This window comes from Amblyomma maculatum, chromosome 1 (assembly GCF_055883805.1).
Source record: "Amblyomma maculatum isolate TAMU_Amacu chromosome 1, ASM5588380v1, whole genome shotgun sequence".
NCBI lineage: Eukaryota > Metazoa > Arthropoda > Arachnida > Ixodida > Ixodidae > Amblyomma > Amblyomma maculatum.
The window spans coordinates 354,874,933-354,888,129 of NC_139344.1; the positions used below are offsets into that span (position 1 = coordinate 354,874,933).

The following is a 13,197-nucleotide window of genomic DNA, read 5'->3' on the forward strand; positions in this document are numbered from 1 at the left end:
CATAAATCTCTCAAACTCTGAGACAGTCCTTTGGTGACAGCTTCTAACACTCTGTTCGTATGCGTTGCTTTTCCGGTAGCTATAGTCCCGAATGCGCCCTCTGTGGTCAAAGCACCGATAGTGCCCACATCCTATGCGCTTATCCGCTGATCTCCGTTAGTCAGAGCTGCAACTCAGTATTTTTGAGCATGGGAGACCGCGATGCTCAGCTTGTACCCTGCTGTCCACCATAAGGCTCTCGAGCCAGCCACATAGGCCATAATGCAGCGGGGTCTGACCTCAAGTTCAATTTTTCTTTCTTTGTACTACTAAAGTACTTCTCCTTTGTTCTCATACGATTTTGTTTCAGAATGCGAGGACACGGTTTCCCTTAGCTTATCGTGCTTTCCGGAGTGACCATTGCGGTGAATATTTGAAGATGGCAACGATGTTGAGAATAAGTCCATGTATGGGCGATTGCATCTCTTGAATAAGTTTCAATGCAATGTTCCTAGATTGTCCACAGACTGTGTAAAGAGAAACGCAGTTACGAAAGGCGAAGAACATCGAAACGTGAAAAGGAAAAGCGCTAGGTGACTGAAACTAGCGACGCCTTTTGAACGTACATTCAGAAAACTTCGTATTCGTTATACAAGAGTCCTAACCGGAAAGCGTTGCTGAGTAAGTGGAAATAATGCTCCCAAACGCATTCGTCATGCAGTCCAGTCACGCCACACGAGATATGTGACAAAGATGCGCTGAGGGATCCCTGCACCAGCATCGAGTCACAGTTCTTCAAACACGGCGCTTTCCATCAAGAATGCGCTAGCGAACGATCGATTGAAGTATCGCGTACGTTTTGCTGAACCGATATGCCATAGACGCGCTGAAACTGATCTGGTTTATATCGTGGCAGCGTCTTTTTTGTTGTTGTTGTTTGTCTTGCGAGTATATCCTTTAAGGAGCCAATGGTGCAATTCTTATAAAGGAAACAAAATTACGGCCCATTCGCTTCACACTTCCTGATGATCAGTGTGCGATTAAGGTCATTATTCAAAACGAATATTTATGTGCAGAGCAGTTCTTATCCAGCAATGTACGAATATTTGTTAGCCGAAGGTATCGAAAGTAGATTGGAGTTTCACATGTTAAAGGCTGAACCGGAACAATAAAGGATGCCCGGAGTTCGTTAATGTGATCCTAAGTGTCGGTACACAAAAGTTTCGAAATTTGGCTCATGCTTAAACGAACGGCCACTGCGAATTATCGGCGAAATTCGAGCTCAGGTAGCCACTAAGCAGAAACCGTCAATACAGCCATAGAGGTAGGGCGGTCTATCTACGCATGCACAAGACAGCTGCAAAAGGGCCCGAGGTGGTTATACGTACGAGTAAGAAGAGCCAAAGCCGCCGCCAAACAACGTTGATAGATGAAAGTTGTAGATCCAGCAAAGCGTGGATCCTCCAATGTACTGGCACTGCTCCAATAGCGCGCACGTGTCACAGCAAGTGAGGCCCGAACTTAAACCATCCGCATCACTGGTGGCACCGACCACGGAGCCCCGGCACTTAAGTCTTCGCCCCCAGTGTTTGCGCCGGTGAAGTAGGTACGTGGCGTGCGGTGCGGCGAGCAAGGAAGGCCGTTGCCGTGCCGCGACTACTCGTGTCGTGCTTCGCTCGGCCGAAAGCACCGCTATCTCTCTTTGCGGTCAGTCGAAGCAACGGCGTGCCATTGTTCTCGCTATCTGCTCGCGCGATCCCTGTCGCAACCGTCTGAAAAAAATCACCCGTCCACAGGATATATTCCGATATAGCTACGTGATTCACCGCGAGGGGCAGCTGTTCGTGTTTAATTACGGGTGATGCTTGTGTGTGGTCGCGCACACTGAAACTAAAGGTAACCGGTGTTCTCAGTATCCGCCTAGTTCAGTGAATATAAATTTTCCTCCCGTCCTCCACACCGCCACGATGGCTCATTGGTTAGGGCACCTGACTGTCGTAATTAAAAAGCAGCGCAAGTTAAATGGGAGGGCTGGAAGACGAAAAGGAATGTTTATTTATAAGAATTAGGTTAGCATGGTTATCGTTGTGATGTCGCACTGGGTTGAGCAAGCGGTAGGGCCCTCGCGTGGCCTGCGTGTTAACGGAGTGCGGTGGAAGTGCTGCTCAGTCGTGCAGGGTTGCTTGCAAAGGCAGATCACGATACCTTTTCGTGATGTTCATGCACAGTTTCGTGCCATTGTCCTAGATGCGGTTGATAAACCTACCTTTAGCGGATTAGCTGCTCTAAGCAGGTGATGGTAGTGAGCAAACGTTGCTTAGATTGCAGGCAGTGAGGAGGTGTGTTTGCCGGCATGTGAGAGCGTGCAAGCTTGCGGAGCGATGCGTCAAATGGCACAACTGCACTCCTTGTTCAACGATACAAACCTTGCATCAGCCCCTGACTTCCTCTTTGAGTTAATTTCCGGCTTTGACTGAGTGGCACTAGCGCGCAAAAGACAGCTATAGCTAGATACCTCGTAAGGCAAGAATACTGTCCTTTTTCGTTTTGTTCAAAATCAAATTTCGAGTACTGAATTCGCCGTATTTTATTTACGGAGGGGGGGGGGGGGGGTGCTATATGCCATACCATGACGTGCCATGACACGCCAGGCCATATGCCATACCTCTCCTGCCGTTTGTGCTGACTGCATGATAAGCCAACAAGAGCACCTGCTAAGCTTGTTCGCGCCATTTTTTGCAATGAATCCCTTGAGAGGAACTAGAGAATATGGTTGGTGAAAAGAGCTGTTCTAGATGCACTACGTTGCAGCAGGCCGCTAAAAAAAAATGAGGTGATACATAAGCACACGCCCAAAATGAGCCGAATAGAGACACTGCTTTGAATGATGACAAAAGTGAGCAATACGAGATTGCAGCGAAATTATCGTGAGTTCGCGTTGATTACAACTTAGCTTCAAATGTTCAGTGGTACCCTGAACGCTATCTGATATATTTTGCAGTCGAGGTTCTAAATGTTCCCTAGCGGTTTTCAGGCCGCCGTGGTGGTGCTGTGGTTGGGGCGCTCGAATGATGTGCCCAAGGATGCGGTATCGAATACAGGCCACGTAGGCCGCTTTTCGATGGGGGCGAAAAGCAAGGCGCCCGTGTGCTGTGCGATGTCAGTGCACGATAAAGATTATCTGGTTGTCGAAATTTCCAGCACCCTCCACTGCGGCGTCCCTCATAGCTTGAGTCGCTTTGGGAAGTTAAACCCTATAAACTGACCATCCTGGCGGTTGTTTTTTTCCTCTCTCAGGCTGCGTAGCGCGAGTCTCTGTGCACTCAAGAAACCGGAAGCAACGTCTTCTACCCTTGTAGAAGCCGTTGTAGAAAAAGCATGCGAATGTATATTTCACTGAAAGTTATTATTTATGTGAAAGCGAATCACCGGAAAAAGCGCAAGACATGACTCCTGTGTTATCGTTAAGAAAAGAAAGCTGATTAATGTAGCCAAATAATGCTAGGTGAGGGCACTGAATGGATGACCGCGCATTTTCTCCACTCGTAATAGTCTCGTCACATTAAACACATCGTGCTTGAGTGCGAGAGTGCGCAGTTAGGGAATAAACGAGCTGGCGTACACAGGTGATGCGGAGCGGGCCGGAAGAACTAGAGCTACAACCAAAAGTCAGTGCGCCATAACCTATACAGCCCCCCTCCCCCAACACATACCTTTCTGCCACCCACCACTATCCAAGGTGATCGATGCAGAGGGCTATCGTTAATTCAGTAGTTCAGCTTCTGAGATAAACACAACAGAACAGAGTAAACTCCTTTATCACTTTCCAGTATCCTTGCTTACACAATCTGCTGCGTGCACCTACTTGGCTGATGTCCTTGATTATTACTTTATCCCTCTCTTTCTTCACTAGATGCACTTTTCCCTTTCCCTTGCACGCGATATAGCCACAGAAATCGTCGTATAGATACCCTTCCACATGCCCTCTTCCTTCCTGCTTGCCATCCATGGTTTTCTGATGTGCTGCTGTAGACTTCAGTTCGTCAAAGAGAACAAAGAACTGCCAAATCAAATTCGGGGTGATCGAAAGACTAACGCGCCATGTCACCAAGGGCGCGTGCAAAATGAGCATAGCAGCGGCCTATATCTAAGGGGTCCTGGATTGAAGTACAGCGTCTGAGTTGGTGCTGACGCGTTGCTGATACAGATCAGGAAGGTGGCTTACATGACAGTTGAGACTCATGGCCGTGCAAGCCGGGTGCAGCGAAGTCACTAAGGGCCGAAAGTTGTCCAGGTTCCTTTGAAATCTTTCTTTGACACATCTCAGTAAGCAAGCAGGAGTGATTGATGCACGATTACTAAGCACAAAATAAGAAGTTGCATTCACGCTAGCATGCAAGAATGTAGAGGGAGTCTCTGGCAGTAAAATGAGAAGAAATTAGAGGCTTTTCGCAGAAAAAAAAAAAAAAACGAAAAAACTATGACATAACTTACTTATTTTTTTAGTAACGTCAGGTATTTCTGTACTTGTGTAGTGGATTTTAGCAGTTGTATAGATTTTGTTTTCTGTGGTGTCTTCCTGCAGTCTGTGGGAGCTCTGAACTCTGTGTTGTACTCTGGTAATTACATAAACTTCTATAGTTACAGGCATATCTTTTGTCACCACAGGTTCACGGCAGAATGCCTCACAGAAATTCTGGTCTGACAACAAAATGTTCAAGAGTCTTTTCTACTGTAATGTTGTAGGCGTGGATTCCATCCATGAAAGCGACGCGCACAACGGTTACCACGAAATGCTTTAGGCATGTTCACATGCCACCTAATTGAATTAAATAAATTGAATCAGAAGCTTCTTGTACAAAGCTGGCTTAATTATCACTCTATAATGTGGCTTTCGTGAAAAAGCCAGAAGTAAAAATAGAGAGGCTTTCCGCTTTGCAGACTATCGTTTTTGCACATGTAAACATTAGAAACAAGCCACATTGAACGCACGTGTGCAAGTCCGCGTTGCGAGGTCAGGCGGCTCGAAAATTGTCGCCAGACTAGGCGTTTTCAGTTATTTCTATCGGGAAGCGATAAAGGCAGTTTTCCTAAGATAGGAACGGCGAAGCGGCAGGGACGATATCAGTAGCGGTATATTCACGAGTCGCGACGGCTTCCTACACTGCATACGGAGTCGGTACGAGACGGTTCAAAGAGAACAGATAAGGTTGGCTCCCTATAGATACGAGAGTTAAACATGCTCGACTGTGCACGTTCGGTGGCGTCTGTGAGCTAAAGGAGCGTCACGTACTGATAAACAATTTTTCTGTTGCAAACTTTTTTCTTTCTCGCCCCGGTAGACTCAACCTCTCGCTGCCACGAATGCAGCCTTCCTCACCTCGTTCGACCTTGCTTTGGCGTCGTGCCTCGCCTTGCCCTGGCCCTCTCCGATATCCGCATTCACTGTACGGCTCTTGATCACCAGCCTTATGTTTGCAGCGAATAACGCGGTGCCCTTTTTTAAGCTACAGCATTGTACGATTACGATTGCGGGTAGAGGTAAAAATGCCTCGGAAGAAAAAGCCCCCGACGAAGCTGTCCTTCGGAAAAAAAAAAAAGATAGAAGTTCAACTATCCTCGAACCAAGTTTCACGAGCGTTAGCCATCGGCCGCAGGCGCAGCCGCTGCTGCCGCTTCGATCTTGCCTCGCTTCTGGGCTTGGTGAGCCTCTGGTCAGCGGACTAGTCCGGATTCTTTTTTTTCGATGGTCACGGTAGCCTGCCTGGCACGGCTGCGGTCTCTGTCTATAGCGAGATGGCGTATGTAGGCGTATTTACCTAGACTAAATTAAGGAGCGGCGCAAATGGATCTTCATGAAGATGACGATGTTCACTGCACAGCGTGAGAGCATGTTGCAGTTTTACACGAGGCGTGCTACGGTGATAGCATAGTGCCCTCGTGCCTGGGCACGACGATGAATACGACGATGTTTGTCGCACAGCACGAGAGTTCAAGGTCTCAGATGCCCCATCCATTGACCCTGAGGTTTGCGCATTGGAGGATACGTCATCAAGGCAAAAATTGTCCCGAATGATGAATGCTGCCGGAACTTGCACGTTTTTTGTATTCTTTCTTGAATTTGAGAATAGATGTAGCCGTTGTTTGGGGTCTGCATTCCCGAGGTGACTGACATGTTTACAGACCCTGGAGAGGACAGGTCGGAATAGCACGATGAGAGAGCCCCTCACAACACGCCGTGCGGCTAGTTTTATACAGTGCATGCTCCCCAGTTGCGCAGCTGCGGAATGTTCATGATTACGACAGGTATAATAGATCGGGTAATATTACTGGCGTGCATTTTTGCCCGAGCAAAATGCATTGATGCCAAATAAGAAGCGTTTATTGCCGACAAAAGAAGCAATTCATGTCCTCCCCACCGGGGGCCATACAGGATCCACCTGCCCTAATTCACGACATCTGGGGCAAATAAAGTTGTTTCTCCCTGTCCTTCTTATCTTTTATCCGGTACGTTGAACTGCGAAGACCTTCCTGAAGTCTATATTTTGAGCATGCAGCCTTGGGTAAATTACAACCGCTAGGCAAGTGGGGCCTGCAGGTGAACTGTACATAGCTTTCTATGGTAGGAAAATTCGAAGATGATGCCAAACAGCGCGCTGAATACAGGACAAGGAAGAGGTGACACAGGCAGAAAACATCGCAATTATTCTCGTTGTTGAGAAAAATCATCGTGTAACTCCGTAAAGCAAACCTTTCGAAATCAGATTTTTTTTTTTTTTTTTGGCATATCGGCAGTGCCTTCTGTAGTAGGGTGTGGTCTCCTGTCCCGGCGCCAAAGTTGGCTCTCCATATCCTCCTGTGTCTTACGGGCCATTCACCTTATTTCGAACATCCGTCTGGAAAGGCGGCTTGGTATGTGTGTAAGCGGGCTATGTGGTTGCGTTCTACGCTAACCCTCCATCGAATGATGCCCAGAAAAAATAAAGAACTGTCTGATAGCGAACGACGATGGAACACAAAAACAGAAATTATCCAACATGAAATTGAAAAGCTGTGACTAATAAAAGAAGAATGAATATTTTGATACCTTTGCTTTGAAGAATAAAAAAGGTATTTTATTAAAGCACTTATTTTTTATATCTTGAAACGTTCTTGCTCAATATTCCAATTTAGTAATTAAAAAATTACACTCTAAACACTTAAATTAGCATCATAAAACATTGCCTTTTCGTTCTGAGCATTTTTACACCTTTGAAAACCCTTTTTAATTTTTTGATTATTTTTGATTTATTTTAAATTATATTGATTTTTAATTTTGAAACAATGTTCGTCGAATTATTTCAGTTCAGTAATTGATCCATTATAACTTCAAATTTTCTTAGCATCTTAGCATCATGAATCACTGGCGAGCATATTCCTCCCACCTTTCGTACTCCCTTTTTCTGATTCTTCACATTTTCAACTATCCTTGTTAAGTGATTGATCAATTACAGACTCTAAATTTTCTTAATTAGCATCATCAAGTACTGGCTTTTCATTCTTGACATTTGACACCTTTCACCCCATTATTCTAATTTTTTATTGTTTCAAATATTGCAATTTTTAATTGATCAATTACACACTGAACTTTTTTAATTAGCTTTACCAAGCGTTAGGTTTTCATCCTGAGTATTTTGGCACTTTGAACCCTCTTTTGTATTTCCATTTTATCATTCTTAAATTCATCAAATAATCTATTATTTGCAATGATTTCATTAACTGGTCATCGCCTGTCACACACCAACCAGTCGTCAATCACTAGCTACAAATTATCATGATGCGATTCTTTTTTTATGCAGCCTCCCGGTTATTTCTGACACGCGGTGCTGACAACTGCTGCCCCATTGCCACTTCCTTTCATGTTCAGAAAAAAAAAAAAAAAGAGCCTCTCAGATATCTCTTGAGGGGATACTGGCGAAAGCCTACCCTTCCTCTCCTATCATTTGCCTCTCATGTTTTGCCTCTTATATGTGTTCGTTGCAGTGCTACATATAACTATAAGTGGTTTACAGGAAAGGAAAAGTGCGAGTTTGGACGGTACACCATCGCTCCTGTCGTCTGTCGTTCCTTGATGCGTGTTGGACTGCAGATGGCAGGAACGCTAGACAGGAACCCATCTTGCGGAATCTCGCGGAATATGACAGATCTCGCGCAAGTGATTTCGTTTCATGAGCCTAGAAAGACTTTCGCCTTAAAAAAAAAAACAAAAAAAAAAAAAAAACAAATTTCTTCATGCGTTACTCAGCTTCTTTGTGGGCTAGTTTTTACTCGCCAAAAAGAATATACATCATGCGGTACTGTCAGAACAGGCCCGGGCCGGACCCGGGTTGGTCTGCACTCCGAGCTTTGCTAGCAGGGCTGGACTCAGTAGGGCGATAATTTAGCACGGCCAGGCCGTGCCCGGGCTTGAAACCGTGGACCTTGAAAAGGACTGGGCTCGTGCTTTGGGCCTTGGGCTCGAGTCACAGACCAATGCCGCCTAAATGAGAGTACCTGTAGTCCAGTGACAGAAAAAGTCTGATCGGGAAAAATCTAGCCGCACCTAGGGAATAGCGCCACCACCAAGTCCCCTAGCCAGGACCCTATAGCTTGCCGGTAGCTTTCTGTTGAGGCCCGTCACATTTCGCGCCTCTTATTTGGCCCTTTACTGCGGTGGAAACCTTTCTCTGCCGAAACTGTGCTTGTTATCATGGAAAGCTGACTGTTCAGCGCACTCCTTGGGCTCACCTAGTTGGATATCTTGGCACGCATTTTCACACAGCAAGCGGCGAAGCCATCAAGCTTTAGGCCTAATCATGCAGACGGTATGAAGTGTTAGACTGTGTGCGAATGTGTAGTTACAAAGGCGAAGAAATGAAGATGGATATGGTGCTCCGGTGCATCACCCGCCTGCCCTGTGAGTACAAAAGCACGTCACTTTCCCGGTAAGCAGTATCGGTGCAATATACGCACGGTAGTGGAGAAAAATGTTCCGTCTGCAGCAACATATATATGCCCTTCAGCTTCGGCTGGCCGCGTAACTCACTGTAATATTCGATATCAAGTGTGTCCACGAATTCCTGTGGTGTGAATTTGTTAGGTATATTCCCTTTCCTTGCACACTGTGTGCACTGGTGAAGGTTCGAAGCCACCTTGGGATGGTCAACTATACGGGACGAAATGCAACGACGCCCGTTCGCGGAGGTGATACGCTTGCAGTGTATCGCATTGGGATATTCAAAACCGGCGAGTACATTTTCTCTCTTCTGTATGAAAAACGTGAAAATGAATTTGTCGCCGCGATTAGTGAAACATGCACATTTGCTTGTATCTATTCGTTTCTCACCCGAGTAGCGCTAACGTTGACCACTCTTCAGATTTGTTTATACAATCTAGTTTGCGGGTACTAATCTTTACCTTTTCTTTTCGCTTTCGCCACGTCTTTCACAACAGGCATATCTGTGTACGCGACATGCAGAGTGGCAGTAGCAAAGAAAAACAAAAAACATTTTGTTGTTAATACAAGAATTAGTGATTCCCTTGGAAACAGTGCTGACAGCCCATATAAATTGACCAACCCTGTGAAACGCTTCTGTACCTGCCTCCTAATCACTGTTTAACTTGCCGTGCATCTATATTAGTTGCAAAGCTTTGGGTGTAAGCATGTTTCTCCAGTTATTAAAAGCTCCACCGTGGTTTTGCAGTGGTCAGTGCGATCGACTATTGTGCCCAAGGACGCGAGATGGCATCCCGGCTTTGGCGGCAGCTTTTCGGTGGAGGCGAAGAGCGAGGCGCCCGTGTGATGTGAGATGTCATTGCATGTTAAAAAGGTGGTCCAAATTTCCGCAGCCCTCCACAACGGCGTCTGTCATAGCCTGAGTCGTTTTGAGATGTTAAACCCCACAAACTAAACTTAAGTTATTAAAAATGTAGCAGAGCGCGCACAATTCTATAAGTTACGTGTCGTTTCGTTAAGCTGCGTTTAAGTGTGAATCGTGCGTGGACTGGCCCTCCGTTTAGATTTTTCATTTTTGCGGCTGTGCAAGTGAGCCTGCTTGAAAGATGCGAATAATCACGCATTCATAGAGGCAACATGACAAAATAAAACAGGGAACATCATCGACAAATAAACAGACTGGGCTAGCAATCATTACTATTGCTTTGCTCGGCATACAAGCGGCAAGATTTTGCTACGGATGGATACGGGTGACATGGCATTCATTTTTAAAGCATTGGCGTCGTTAAACGGTTTGACCTGAACTGAAATGCGAACTTGTGTGATTGTGCAAAGCGGATCTTTTACCGCATGAATTTTTAGACTTTATCAGAAATACGAGGCTTCTTTTCTAAATTTAAATTTCCTCTTAGCCAAATGAAAGGTAGAACAATTTGATCTGTTTTTTAATGCTCTGGGAACTTCGAACTTTGCATTCGCACTATACCCACTGAAACCTGGTACACCACTAACATAGAAATGTAAACACAATATCATACTCTCATTTTTCGCAACATGAGAAGGTAGGCGTGGGGGGCGGCGCATTTATTCTGGTTAAAGAATCCTGTCCATGTCATGCAGAAGGCGACTTCACGACTGTAACAGATGATAACTAACCTGCAACTCTGCGTACCAGAAACATATATTTATGGGATCATATAGCATTGTTAGGGCAAGAGTATTGACACAAAAGGTATCGACACCGGTGGGAACGACCTTCGACGAACGACTGCGTGCATCGCGTTCGATACACGATCGCCGACCAGGCAATTTTTCAGTAGTAAAAAAAAAAAGAGAAGCAAGACAGACAGAAATGAATGCACATGCATGTGAAGCGCTGGCATGCATATGCCTAATTTAAACATGAGCTTATAAGGCATCTGCACAGATGTCCACAAGAGGCTGTGTTGTTTCTATTTCACTCCCCCCTTCCTCGGTGGTCTTCGAGACCCGCTCAACTGGATAACAAGGACAGCCTATCCTGCTGCTAAGGCGGCCATTCATGCAGCACAAGCAATTTAATACACGGGTGTACCTCACTCTTATGCAACTGATCATGTCTGGATTGCCAGTCAGATCAATCCTGTGGTGAGGACGTGAGAGGAGGCGGAAATTTGGCGCCACGTCATAGCTTCCCGTCTGCAGAGGGATGATCAAGGTGGTAGAAGCGTTCTTGGAGTCAGCAATCATAAAACAGTCCCGGCTAACCTGGCGCAGGAGTACCCATTAACGCCTGTCTTTTCTAGTGGCCAGCGATTTATCAGATAACGTCTTTCTCAGAAACCTACCTGAACAAACACTGTTGAAACGCTGTAAGGTTACTGCTGCAGAATGTCAAGGTACGTTGAAGAGTCCGCAGGTTGTGGAACTTTTACAGGAGCCCTCCATTAAGGCGCCCCTCACAGCCTGAGTCGCTTTGGGAATCTTAAAACGCGTAAAATAAATAAACAAGAATAAGTTGCTAGTCAGCGCCCCTCTCTGTCGTGCATGTTGCCCTATCCATGCGCGGTTTTATGTGATTTGATTTAAAATTCGTCCCAGTATGAAGCGAGTTCTATCTCTTCTCTCACTTACCGCTCTTACAAGCATGTAAGCACACCCCGAGCAGCCGTAGTAACCATTTACAGTGTGGGATATTGCATGATGTCCAACGGCCTATAGCTCCACGGCGGCTGCACACATTCACACTTTCTCACATACACGAGACCCCAACCATGTAGCGCGCTGTATATTACTAAAGCTTGCGCGTATATTGCGTATGATTCTGTTTTAATGTCTGCTATTTTTTTTTCTCCTGTTGGAGGCTTTTAATGCTGCCGCATACAAAATATTTTATACTTTACTGGGCTAGTTGGTTCATGATTGTACGGGAGAAAAGTTAGCGCAAAAGCAGACGAACACAAAACAGGCAGACAGGACATTGCGCTACTGGCAACTGACTCTTCTATTGAAGGACACACATAATGTATAGGGACATCGTCACACCACCTATCAGCTACCGTGCACGTCAGAAAGCTTTGCAGTTATTCAACGATAAAACGATGCATGTTTAACCTAGGGTGACCTAAAACCAATAAAAACGACCGATGACTCTTTTAAAAACAAATTGACGTCTAAAGGCCAAAGTAACACGTTGGAAGGGATAAAAAGATAGCGGAATCCGAAGGCAAACAAAAAGAACAACCCTGGAAATTCAAAAACAACACACGTAACATCCTAAACTTTCCTCAATGCTTCGTGCACTAAGCACCTTGTCAAGAAACCCTGTGATGTTTGGGACACAGTGGCATGTTGTTTCGGGATTAAATAAATGCCTCATTTGATGGTTGCCGTGTATTCGTGGATCAAAAATATTGGTCTACCCGGCGGTACGAAGCAAACCGAGGTATCCATGTGAAAGGGTATAATGTCTAACGAAGGCAGATTGAACCGCGACTGGACAGCGAAGGAGACAGTGCTCCAGGTTCGCGCTCGACTCACTCAACTGCACTGAAGATAGTATTACTACGTAGTGAAGAGCTCTGGAATAATTAAGGCCACGGTATTTTACGTGCGATGATACAGCACAGCATGCGGACGCTTTTTGCATATTACCTCCATTTAAATGTAACCGCCACGAGTACGTTCTATGTGACCTTGGACTCAGCAGTTCGACGCCAACAAATGAGCCACAGCTGCGGTTTCGCCCAGCGTCACCAATATGTCTTTGAAGAAGTCGATAAAAAGAAAAGAAAGAAAAAAAAACAGCATTAGAAACATTCGGTTTCCCCTCGTGGAAACCACGTGTTCGTAGCGCCGTGCGGTACTCGCGCTCTCCTCTACTAAGAACAAAGCAAGACCCACCTCAGCTCAGTCCTCAGTTGTGTGTTCCCCACCGCGCCGCAATTACTAACGCTTTGTACAAAATCTGTATCCTGTGTTTTTATCAGGTGCACAACATCGTTTACAGTTCAGTGTTTATTTCTGCGAAGACGGAATGATCTCGAACTAGAAATTCATCTACTTACATTCCACAAAACCTTTATTAACAGCGACAGAGCAGGAATAAAGGGTCAATGCTCCGGGCAATGTTTAAAACGCTCACGCGACCCGCACAGCACAACGAGGCGTGGGATAGCCTCCAGGTGGTGAAATACCGACAGGCCTGTTTCAGGGTCGTTTCATCTCGCGCGTCACTGACGAGGCAGACTGCATGTCCCCGCGCA

General features: G+C 45.7%; 1 protein-coding gene across 4 annotated transcripts in view; it reads right to left on the bottom strand.

Annotated features, from left to right (window-relative positions):
* The window catches only part of LOC146207851 (dual serine/threonine and tyrosine protein kinase-like), a 114,915-nt gene that overhangs the window by 90,402 nt on the left and 11,316 nt on the right, over positions 1–13,197 (bottom strand). The window contains exon 1 of one of the 4 annotated variants that reach the window (XM_084591031.1): positions 1,368–1,487. The exons of the other annotated variants lie outside the window; for them this stretch is intronic. The gene's annotated coding sequence lies outside the window, so the exon portion shown is untranslated. Of the gene's footprint in view, positions 1–1,367; positions 1,488–13,197 lie in introns of those variants that run through there. 4 annotated transcript variants of the gene reach the window in all.